Source organism: Pleurodeles waltl, chromosome 7, assembly GCF_031143425.1.
Source record: "Pleurodeles waltl isolate 20211129_DDA chromosome 7, aPleWal1.hap1.20221129, whole genome shotgun sequence".
NCBI classification, from domain to species: Eukaryota; Metazoa; Chordata; class Amphibia; order Caudata; family Salamandridae; genus Pleurodeles; species Pleurodeles waltl.
Window position 1 is genome coordinate 1,012,621,052 of NC_090446.1, and position 12,912 is coordinate 1,012,633,963.

Below are 12,912 nucleotides of genomic sequence, written 5' to 3' on the forward strand. Positions count from 1 at the left end.
CAATTCACATTGGCATACTGGAACACCCTTATAATTCCCTAGTATATGGTACTGAGGTGCCCAGGGTATTGGGGTTCCAGGAGATCCCTATGGGCTGCAGCATTTCTTTTGCCACCCATAGGGAGATCTGACAATTCTTACACAGGCCTGCCACTGCAGCATGAGTGAAATAACGTCCACGTTATTTCACAGCCATTTACCACTTCACTTAAGTAACTTATAAGTCACCTATATGTCTAACCTTCACCTGGTGAAGGTTGGGTGCTAAGTTACTTAGTGTGTGGGCACCCTGGCACTAGCCAAGGTGCCCCACATTGTTCAGGGCAAATTCCCCGGACTTTGTGAGTGCGGGGACACCATTACACGCGTGCACTATACATAGGTCTCTACCTATGTATAGCGTCACAATGGTAACTCCGAACATGGCCATGTAACATGTCTAAGATCATGGAATTGTCACCATGCAATTCTGGCATTGGGGAGACAATTCCATGATCCCCCGAGTCTATAGCACACACCCGGGTGCTGCCAAACTGCCTTTCCCGGGGTTTCACTGCAGCTGCTGCTGCTGCCAACCCCTCAGACAGGTTTCTGCCCTCCTGGGGTCCAGCCAGGCCTGGCCCAGGAAGGCAGAACAAAGGACTTCCTCAGAGAGAGGGTGTTACACTCTCTCCCTTTGGAAAAAGGTGTCAGGGCTGGGGAGGAGTAGCCTCCCCCAGCCTCTGGAAATGCTTTGATGGGCACAGATGGTGCCCATCTCTGCATAAGCCAGTCTACACCAGTTCAGGGATCCCCCAGCCCTGCTCTGGCGCGAAACTGGACAAAGGAAAGGGGAGTGACCACTCCCCTGAACTGCACCTCCCAGGGGAGGTGCCCAGAGCTCCTCCAGTGTGCTCCAGACCTCTGCCATCTTGGAAACAGAGGTGCTGCTGGCACACTGGACTTCTCTGAGTGGCCAGTGCCAGCAGGTGATGTCAGAGACTCCTTCTGATAGGCTCTTACCTGTGTTGCTAGCCTATCCTCCTACCTAGGTAGCCAAACCTCCTTTTCTGGCTATTTAGGGTCTCTGCTTTGGGGAATTCTTTAGATAACGAATGCAAGAGCTCATCAGAGTTCCTCTGCATCTCTCTCTTCACCTTCTGCCAAAGGATCGACCGCTGACTGCTCAGGACGCCTGCAAAACCGCAACAAAGTAGCAACAATGACTACTGCAACCTTGTATCGCTGATCCTGCCGCCTTCTCAACTGTTTCCTGGTGGTGCATGCTCTGGGGGTAGCCTGCCTCCTCTCTGCACCAGGAGCTCTGAAGAAATCTCCCGTGGGTCGACGGAATCTTCCCCCTGCAACCGCAGGCAACAAAAGACTGCATCACCTGTCCTCTGGATCCCCTCTCAGCATGACGAGCGTGGTCCCTGGAACTCAGCAACTCTGTCCAAGTGACTCCCACAGTCCAGTGACTCTTCAGTCCAAGTTTGGTGGAGGTAAGTCCTTGCCTCCCCACGCTAGACTGCATTGCTGGGTACTGCGTGATTTGCAGCTGCTCCGGCTCCTGTGCACTCTTCCAGGATTTCCTTTGTGCACAGCCAATCCTGGGTCCCTGACACTCTAACCTGCAGTGCACAACCTCCTGAGTTGTCCTCCGGCATCGTGGGACTCCCTTTTGTGTCTTTGGGTGAGCTCCGGTTCACTCCTCTTCCAAGTGCCTGTTCTGGTACTTCTGCGGGTGCTGCCTGCTCCTGTGAGGGCTCCCTGCCTTGCTGGGTGCCCCCTCTGTCTCCTCATCCAAGTGGCGACATTCTGGTCCCTCCTGGGCCACAGCAGCACCCAAAAACCCTAAACGCAACCCTTGCAGCTAGCAAGGCTTGTTTGCGGTCTTTCTGTGTGGGAACACTTCTGCAAGCTTCTATACGACGTGGGACATCCATCCTCTAAATGGGAAGTTTCTAGCCCTCTTCGTTCTTGCAGAATCCACAGCTTCTACCATCCGGTGCTAGCTCCTTTGCACCCTCAGCTGGCATTTCCTGGGCATCTGCCCACTCTCGACTTTGTCGCGACTCTTGGACTTGGTCCCCTTGTTCCACAGGTACTCTTGTCCGGAAATCCACTTTGGTTGCTTTGTTGGTGTTGGTCTTCCTTGCCGAATTCCCCTATCACGACTTCTGTGCTCTCTGGGGAATATAGGTGCACTTTACACCTCCTTTTCAGGGTCTTGGGCTGGGCTATTTTTCTAACCCTCACTATTTTCTTACAGTCCCAGCGACCCTCTACGAGCTCACATAGGTTTGGGGTCCATACGTTATTCGCATTCCACTTTTGGAGTATATGGTTTGTGTTGCCCCTATACCTAGGTGCTCCTATTGCAATACATTGTAACTTTACACTGCTTGCATTACTTCCTTTTGCTATTACTGCATATTTTTGGCATTGTGTACATATATCTTGTGTATATTTGGCATCCTCATACTGAGGGTATTCACTGAGATACTTTTGGCATATTGTCATAAAAATAAAGTACCTTTATTTTTATTATATCTGTGTATTGTGTTTTCTTATGATATTGTGCATATGACACCAGTGCTATAGTAGGAGCTTTGCATGTCTCCTAGTTCAGCCTAAGCTGCTCTGCTATAGCTACCTTCTATCAGCCTAAGCTGCTAGAAACACCTCTTCTACACTAATAAGGGATAACTGGACCTGGTACAAAGTGTACGCACCCCTTCGTACCCACTACAAGCCAGGCCAGCCTCCTACAATATGTTTCAACTCTGCCCAGGAGGTTAACCTGGTAAGCACTGCCCGACCTAAAACCTTAAGCACCAAGTCTAACAGGCAGATTGAAGCACGTGAACATTTGGTAGATTGGTTGATAGCCAGATTGGTTCATAGCACCGTAGAGCTTTCTCATCCCCCTTCTTAAAAACAGGGATAATAGCTGATGTGGACCATGATGGAGGAGGCCCCTCCTTAACTGGTGCATTTAGGGTTTGAATGAGTAAAGGGACAACCACCCCAGGCTTCCTAAGGTAAAGGTCAGGCAGCTCTACTCTCGGTCTGAGTTGATCAATAGCCCAGAAATATCCTCCCTGACTTCCTCTAAAGTAATAAATAGTTTTAAAACCCCTTCATAAGAGAGTGTCCCCACAGTGGGGGACAGATTATAATTATAAATCCCTGCATATTGACTCACCCAACTTTCAAGGATACTGTGGGACCAAACAGACACTCTTTTCATCTGAGAGTAGACTGGACGATTTCCCAAAATGCATTAATATTGGTCAAAACAACTAGCCTGGAGTAACTCTTCCCATACTTCCTCTCTCAGGAATAAGTTATACATTTTATTTTAATTTTTATCTAAAAACCGATTAGAGATTGTACAGGTTTTATTTCCTGGTTGTGACTGTTTGATGCCCCCAGCAGATTTCTATGCACTTTAGAACAAGAACTATCAAACCATCTAACCATATGCCTGCCATGACCTAGGCTTGGAGCAGATAAAAGGTTAGAAACTTTACCAGCTATTGAAATTAAGGCACTAAAGATTTCCTTGTCCATCGTGTCAGAGTTAAGACTGATTGCAAAGTCTATGGCACAAATGCTAAACAAATAAAGAACTGCTGAACTTTGAGCATAACTCTTGACCATTTTAATCTCCTCCTCTTATGGGTCTGAGTCACCCCGAAATTTGGAATTAGAAAACCCCTTTTGATCGCCAGACGCCACTTTAGAGAAATATATTTTGGATTATGGTCACTAAACATACAAGCTGGGATTCTCAGAACACTAACTATACTGAACAGTGAAGTTGAGACAAATATAACATCAATGATTGAGACAGAGCTTCATCCGTAAAGCATAGAGGAAGAGGTACGCCCATGTGGATCAAAATATCGAGAGAGAAAACCAGGTCAAATAGATGCAAAATTCTATTTTAGAATTCCCCCGTCTAATGTGTTACATATGTAGAGCATTAACTTTGCAACTACTTCAAAACTCTCCTTCAAAATTGGATGTTAAAATCTCCAATTAAGATGCATCATGTAAAAGTGAGTCACTGCTCATTAAAACATTTTAGAAAACCATTAGAGTATACAAATGCTTTAAATTACCCTCTGCGGAATAGGCATTATAAACTTTAAGCAATACGAGTTTAATCAACTTTGGGGAACCTGTATATAGCTCCACAAGCTTGACGATAGGATGGAGAGAGATCCAAATAATAAAAGCTCCCTTTTATCTACCTGAACTGGAGGGAATAGTTGCAGAATAAATTGATTTAAAACCATCTAAATGACATTAGGAGGAAGTGTACCATGTTTCCTACAAACAGATTAACCTATAGCATTTATTAAAATCAGACCAATTGTCATCAAGTTTCCTATTACTTAAGCCTGCAATGTTCCAGCGGAAAATCCCAATACAACTGGTAGTACCTCCCACAGGTACAACAGCCCTCCCTTTGATACAATATCTGAGGGGTGGGCAACTGAACACTGTGGGCTCAGTCAATCACAAGTTACCAGGGAATTCAGAGGTTCAGACCTGCTAAATATTTGAATTATAGAAGTGGTGCTAACCATGTGTTTATTTTCTCGCTGATGTATTGAAGCTAAGAAGGGGAGTTAGCATGGACAAAACGAGGTGTATAAAAATCCCAGTGATAGCACTGAAATCACTGATATGGGGTCCTTAAAGCTACTAGTTTGCACCAATATCCTGGTTGCCACTCTTGGAGGGTGAAGATTTACCACAGCACAATCCCCATCAAAACATTTGTAATCACAGTCAGTCTATCCAACCCTCCTGACCATGTTGACCTAATAGGTTCGGTAAGTGCCCCCAATGTATCTCCTCAATGAGTCTGTGACCTTATTTTTCAATTACCAGTAATGTCCCTGTAACCCCTTCTTTAAAGGGGCACATTTCCTAGATCCACCAGATAAGGTATGGAAACATCTACAGAAGGAGTAGCAATGGTGCAATGATTGTAAGTTGGCTTCCCAAAGTCCTTGGCATTTTGGGGAAACTGGTTAGGTACTACTGGTGGATGTGGAGGGCATGCTACCACTGGGGTCTCTGTTTTATCTGAACAGAGAAATATACTTGTAGGGCCTACAAACAAGGACTGTACCCTGACCCCCTGGGACATATTTGCTCCTCTGCCAAGAATCTGTCCCTGTTCAAGACCCTTTGATGGCACAACCAGCCCAACACGAGTTCCTCCTCCCATAGTGCTGTTGACCGGCTGATGCCTCTTGAACTGAGTAGGCAGATCCCAAAAATAATTATTAATAGCACCAGTTCTTTTAAAACACTCATCAAAATGACTTCAGAACCAAACATTCCAATCTAGAATTGAAAATATTCAACAGATAGATAACTGAGGTTCCGTATTTTGCATTTTGATAACTTTAACTGGGCCACATTGAACCTTTTTAGTCTTGATGGTAGTCTATTGCTTTTTCCTCTTACTAGCCGAAGGCTATAGGTCTACACACCTGTCCAAAACATGAGAAGTATCAGTTCCAGAATCAAGGTATCAAAGTCGACCCGGCCGTTTGTTGTCAGGGAAGGATTGTTACTAGGAGTAGATGACTTACATTTCCCCATGATGACTCAATATACCAAGGCAGATAAAAGAGGGATGTCCCACCCTGGTCACGGTCAAGCATGAACAGAATGAGCACAGACGAGTCTGCTTTTGACCTGGTCTTTGCCTGGGCAGTGCCCAGGTGCTTCCTGCACACATCTTGTGCTGTAGGATCAATTTTTAGTTTTTAGTTCCTGCAGCTGTGCATGGAGGGAAGGACCCACCATCTCCACTACCACCCCACTCCCACTATTGCTGGTATTGTGGGCCAGGAAGTCCCCCCCTCCTGGAAACCTGAAGGTGAGCATATTCTGCCCTGTAGGATCAGTTGTGCATTTTTAAGTACTACAGTTTTGCAAGCGGGATGGAGCCTGACACCTCCACTGCCTCCTCCCTCCCAAAAGTGCTGGCTTTGTGAGACTGGCGGTCCTATACTGGAATCCTGAAGATAAATGTGTTCCATGCCTTGGGATAATTTGTGTGCTTTAAGGTGCTGCAGTTGTGCAAGAGGGGAGGGGTCCATCACTTCCTCACTTCCACTAGTGCTGACACTGTGGGACAATTAGTCCCCTGCTGGGATCCTGTAGTTAACATGTCTAATAATGGCTTAGTCGAGGTTGGTCTCTGGTTTCCTGCCCTGTTTAGTCTGTAGTATGAGGACTGAAACTTGCAGAACTTGAACCAAAAGAACTGCAGCTTCGAGAGTTGCAATGACAATGCTGAAGCTAGCAAGACTGAAGTTCACAAGAAGACTTTGACACTGGGCAGGGATATCGTAACCCCTTCGCTGCCAGGCCTTTTCCCCCTCAGGTGCCAGGCCTTTGTTTGGCTATTTGGGGCAGTTCGTGCTTGGGCTCTCATAGCTTTTCGTCCACATAAGCTACCCACGCCAAATTTGCGTCTTTTTTTCCAACATCCTAGGGATTCTAGAGGTACCCAGAGTTTGTGGATTCCCCTGGAGGAGACCAAGAAATTAGCCAAAATACAGCAAAAATGTTGTTTTTTTTTAAATGGGAAAAAAGGGCTGCAGAGGAAGGCGTGTGTTTTTTCCCTGAAAATGACATCAACAAACAGTTTGTGGTGCTAGAATCACCATCTTCCCTGCTCTCAGGAACAGGCAGACTTGAATCAGGAAACCACATTTTTCAACACAATTGTGGCATTTTACTGGGACATACCCCATTTTCACTATATTTTGTGCTTTTAGCCTCCTTCCAGTTAGTGACATAAATAGGTGTAAAACCAATGCTGGATCCTGGAAAGCTAAATATTTCTGAAAAATAGACTACAGTGTGAATTCACCAAGGTGTCATTTGTGGAGATCCTACAAGGTTTTTCTACAGAAAATAACAGCTGAAATTAAGGTGAACAAATAGCCATTTTTCTCCACGGTTTACTCTGTAACTTTTTCCAGCGATGTCAGGTTTTTGAAAGCGATATACCGTTACACCTGCTGGACTCTTCTTGTTGCTGGGATATAAAGGGCTTGTAGGTTCATCAAGAACCCTAGGAACTCAGAGCCAATAAATGACCTACACCTTGCAATGGGTTTTCATTCTATACAGGGTATACATCAATTCATTTGCTGAGGTATAAAGAGTGAAAAATAGGTATCAAGGAAACCTTTGTATTTTCCAAATGGGCACAAGACAAGGTGTTGAGATGCAGTGGTTATTTGCACATCTCTGAATTCCGGGGTCACCATAATAGCATGTGAATTACGGGGCATTTCTCAAATAGATGGCTTTTTTACACACTGTTTTACATTTGGAAGGAAAAAATGTAGAGAAAGACAAGGGGCAATAACACTTGTTTTGCTATTCTGTGTCCCCCCAAGTCTTCCAATAAAAATGGTACCTCACTTGCCTGGGTAGGCCGAAAGCTTGCGACAGGAAACACAACATGGACACAACATTGACACATCACATTTTCCCAAAATGGGAAAACTAGACACCTATGGGAACCCAAGATGGGGTGACTTGTGGGGCTCTTACCAGGTTCTCTTGCCCAGAATCCTTTGCAAACCTCAAAATTTGGCAAAAAAACAATTTTTCCTCACATTTTGGTGACAGAAATTCTGGAATCTGAGAGGAGCCACAAATTTTCTTCCAGCCAGCATTTCCCCAAGTCACCAAAAAATGGTACCTCACTTGTGTGGGTAGGCCTAGTGCTCGTGACAGGAAATGCCCCCAAAACACAGCGTGGACACATCACATTTTCCCAAAGAAAACAGCTGTTTTTTGCAAGGAGGATTTTGGCCTCTAGCTAAGCTGGCACCTAAGGAAACCTACCAAATCTGTGAAGTTTTGAAAACTAGACACCTAGCGGAATCCAGGATGGGGTGACTTGTGGGGCTCTTACCAGGTTCTGTTACCCAGAATCCTTTGCAAACCTCAAAATGTGGCAAAAAACCATTTTTCCTCACATTTTGGTGACAGAAATTCTGGAATCTGGGAGGAGCCACAAATTTCCTTCCACCCAGCATTTCCCCAAGTCTCCTGATGAAAATGGTACCTCACTTGTGTGGGTAGGGCTAGTGCCCGTGACAGGAAATGCCTCAAAACACAACGTGGACACATTACATTTTCCCAAAGAAAACAGAGCTGTTTTTTGCAAAGTGCCTAGCTGTGGATTTTGGCCTCTAGCTCAGCTGGCACCTGGGGAAACCTACAAAACCTGTGCATTTTTTTAAAGTAGACACTGAGGGAAATCCACCATGGGGTGACGTGTGGGGCTCTCACCAGGTTCCGTTACCCAGAATCTTTTGCAAACCTCAAAATTTGACAAACAAAAACAAAAGTTTCCTCACATTACGGTGACAGAAGGTTCTGGAATCTGTGAGGAGCCACAAATTTCCTTTCACTCTGCGTTCCTCCAAGTCTCCCGATTAAAATGGTACCTCACTTGTGTGGGTAGGCCTAGTGCCTGCGACAGAAAATGCCCCAAAACACAACGTGGACACATCACATTTTCCCAAACAAAACAGAGCTGTTTTTTGGAAAGTGCCTAGTTGTGGATTTTGGCCTCTAGCTCAGCCGGCACCTAGGGAAACCTACCAAACCTGTGCATTTTTAAAAAGTAGACACCTATGGGAATCCATGATGGGGTGGCTTGTGGGGCTCTCACCAGGTTCTGTTACCCAGAATCCTTTGCCAAACTCAAAATGTGGCCAAAAAAACACTTTTTCCTCATATTTTGGTGAAAGAAAGTTCTGGAATCTGAGAGGAGCCCCAAATGTCCTTCCACCTCACATTCCCCAAAGTCTCCTGATCAAAATGGTACCTCACTTGTGTGGGTAGGCCTAGTGCCCATGACAGGAAATGCCCCAAAACAGAATGTGGGTATATCACATTTTCCCAAAGAAAATAGAGTGGTTTTGCAAAGTGCCTAGCTGTGGATTTCAAGATGGGGTGACTTGATGGGCTCTCACCAGGTTCTGTTACCCAGAATCCTTTGCAAACCTAAAAATTTGGCAAAACAAAACACTTTTTCCTCACATTTCGGTGACATAAAGTTCTGGAATCTGAGAGGAGCCCCAAATTTCCTTCCACCCAGCATTCCCTCAAGTCTCCCGATAAAAATGGTACCTCACTTGTGTGGGTAGGCCTAGTGCCCGCGAAAGGAAATGCCCCAAAACACTAAGTAGGACACATCAAAATTATCATATACAAAACTACCTGTTTTTGCGAGGGGGGGGACCTGTGTTTTTGGTACTGCACTCAGCAGCCATATAGGGAAACTTACCAAACCCAAACATTTCAGATAACTAGTCACCTGAGGGAGTCCAGGGAGGTGTGGCTTGTGTGGATCCCCCAGTGCTTTCTTACCCAGAATACTCAGCACACCTCAAAATTTGGCCAAAAAACACTTTTTCCTGTTTGGGCAGTGCATCCGGCTCTCCCTCTGGATACCTCTTCAGGCACAGACTCTACATTTCTTAGTGGGCAAGTCTTTTTTGGGACTGGGAGGAATGTGATCAGGAAAGTGGCGATCTTTCAATCTAGCCACACCCTCCACCACTGCTACTCTAGGAACTCTTGCCTGCTCCACTACAATAAGGCTCTCTATCACTGACTCCTGAAATTTAACACATTTCATCCTTGACTCAGGGGAACAATCTTTGAACGCAATAAAAGCATTAAAAGTTGCCAAATGAAATAAATGGATGGCCAACTTTTTATACCGCACGTAAGACTTATGAAGAGCACTGTAAGGTTCCAACCTCTGATCTATCAACACCACCCATGTGCTTATTGTAGTTCAAAATGCACGCAGGTTTGTGCACTTCCGCAACCTGACCCCAAATAGCCACTAGTGAAGTACTCTCATCAAGGATGGTAGTTAGCATATACACATCCCTCCTGTCTGCAAATTTCAGAGCTAGCAGCTCATTACTACACAAGGCATTGCACTGTCCCCTCTCAAGTCTTTTACAGACAAGCTCCCTTGGATAGCCTTTCCAGTTAGAATGGATTGTGCCACAAGCAACAGTGTCCACTCTGAACAATTCCTTGAGCAACTGCACTCCAGGGTAGAAGTTATATATGTGCAATGGTGACCTTTGTTAAACAGTCGTCTACCAAGTTCCCACACAATTTTCTCACTAACTTCAAAAGTGAGCGGAGAACCAGAGGGGTCAATACTGTAATCCCTACCAGTATAGACCCGAAATTATGCACATATCCTGTACTACTTTCAGACAGAATATACATTTTAAGTCCATACCGTGCCCTCTTGCTAGGAATGTACTGCTTAAAAACCAAACGCCCCTTGAACAGGACCAAAGACTCATCCACACTTATTTCTTTGCCTGAAACATACACCGCTGAAAACCGATCTACAAAATGATCAAGGACAGGCCTAATCTTAAAAAGACGGTCATAATCAGGGTGATCTTGTGGAAAGGCTAAAGCGTTGTCAACAAAATGCAACATCCAAAGGAGAAGCAAATACTGATTATGAGTCATGGTTGCAGGATATATAGCCGTTGCCATCAAGGGACTAGTAGACCAATAAGAAGCCAGTGATGGCTTCCTTATCAACCCATCAAAAAAGTCAAACCCAAGAACTTTTGCATCTCTTCCAGATTTGTGGGAATACACTGGGTAGCTCTAGTCTGAGGCCTAAGTCTGGCAGCGGTGTCCCTCAAATACTGCTCTGCATACAAATTAGTCTGCTCAACAATCTCTTCCAAAAATACTTTGTCCACAAACATTTCAAAGAAATTGACAGGCAAAAAGTTTTCAGTATTTACTCTACACCCTGGGAGACCATTAAAGGCAGACAGCTGTGGCTGTTCCATGTTTGGGCCAACCCAGGTGTCAGATCTTCCAATGATAAAGCTTTCAGCCCCAAGCTGCTGCACTATTGGCACATTAGTGTCCTTCTCTAAAATAGGCCTTCATCTGAACTCACAGTGGCCTCCTGATCAGAAGATTCCTCTCAGACAGAAAACTCACTGCCAGAATCTCTCACGTCCTTCTCTGCCTCAGATTCAGAGTCAGTCTCATAATCATGGTCAGAAAACTAAAAAAGCATGCCAACAACCTGCTGAACGGTCACAATCTTTTCGAAGAAGTGCAACTTGACAACAACCAGCACTGTCTAAAATAAGTAATAAACAAAGTGCGGCTTTATCACAAAGAGTTATGTACTCAAAACTATACCACTCACTTGCTTGAAAAAGCGAGACTCACCAGCAATTACTCTGCACAGACACAACAATCACCAATGAGATCCCACTAAAAAGAAAAAAGAAAAGCAAATTAGACATAAGACAACATAAATATAATTGTGCTCAAATCTGAGGACAATTTCACACACAATCCTGCATTTAGTATACCACCTACAAACATGTCATTGATGCATGGCAACAATACTCCTTTGGAGTAAATTGTTTTTACTTACCTAAAATATGCAACTACACAAACCACAGGTCAACCACTGCCAAAACCACAAGCAGCCAGAGCAAAGGAAGCAAAAGCTTTGAACTAGAACAAAAAGGAGTAATAAACTGTTATAATCACAAATGCAAATACTTCGCCAGTTGACAAACACCCCACCACCAAGCATTTAGAAATTTTCCTTAGTGTCTAAGTGGTTTCTGCCCCCCTTGGGGTTAGATGGGCCTATAAAAAATAGGTTGATCTGCCCCCAAGGGATGCAGAACTGGCCAACAGTTCTGTGCCCACTTTTGGGGGTGACCTTTGCCAAAGTGGGCACCTCCCAATAAAAAATAAAAAAAACAAAGGAGAAAATAAAAATCCCAGGCATCTTGGTGGATTCTGCCCCACTTGGGGGCAGATGGCCCTAAAAAAATAGGCCGATCTGACACCAAGATGGGGCAGAAATGGGCATCCGTAAATGTGCCCCCTCTGGGGGGGCGGCCCTTGTCAAAGGGGCCACCCACCCCACACAAAACACACACAAGATCCTTGGTGCCAAAGTGGATTCTGCCCCCCCCCTTGGAGGCAGATGGGCCTAAAAAAAATAGGCTGATCTGCCCCCACAAGGGGCAGAAATGGCCAATAGTTCTGTGCCCCCTTTGGGGAGCGACCCTTGTCAAAGGCTGTGCCCCCCCAAAAAAAAACAAAGACAAAAAAAATCCCTGGCCTATTAGTGACTCCTGCCCCCCTTGGGGGCAGAAAGGCCTAAAAATAATTGGCCAATCTGCCCCCAAGGGGGGCAGAAATGGCAATCACACTCATGCCCCTTTTGGGGGGTGACCTTTGACCAAGGGGTGCCCCCAAAATATGCTCAAAGACATAAACATAACACAAACACAGCAATCCCTGGGGCCTAGTGGGTTTCGACACCGCGACGGATGAAAACATGGTCGATCTAGCCCCAGGAGGGCTGAAACACACAAAAATATCATGCCCCCAGGGCAGCGACCCTTTTCCAAGAGGTTGCTGCCCAAAAATGTAAAAAATAACTTGATCCCTGGTGTCTAGTGGGTTTGGACCCCCCGGGGGTCAGATCAGCCAAAAAAACAGCCGATCTGGACCCCAGGGGGTTTAAAAAACGGATGCCTTTTTGCCCCCCTGTGAGCGACCCTTGCCCAAGGTGATGCTCCCCAAAACATGCAAAAGACAATCCCTAGTGTCTAGTGGGTACACACCTTCCTGCACATAAACAATCACACCCTGCAACACCACAGACATCCTTGCACGGTAGGCTGAAGAATGAGTGTTCTGTAAAAAACTGTAAGGGATTCGCACTGAAGCATAGGTGCTCAGTTGTGAACCATGAGAGCTCATGGTTCGATGAATGTATGAACCAAGGACAAGCATGCATCCTTCCAAGGCATTTCCTTAAGAAAC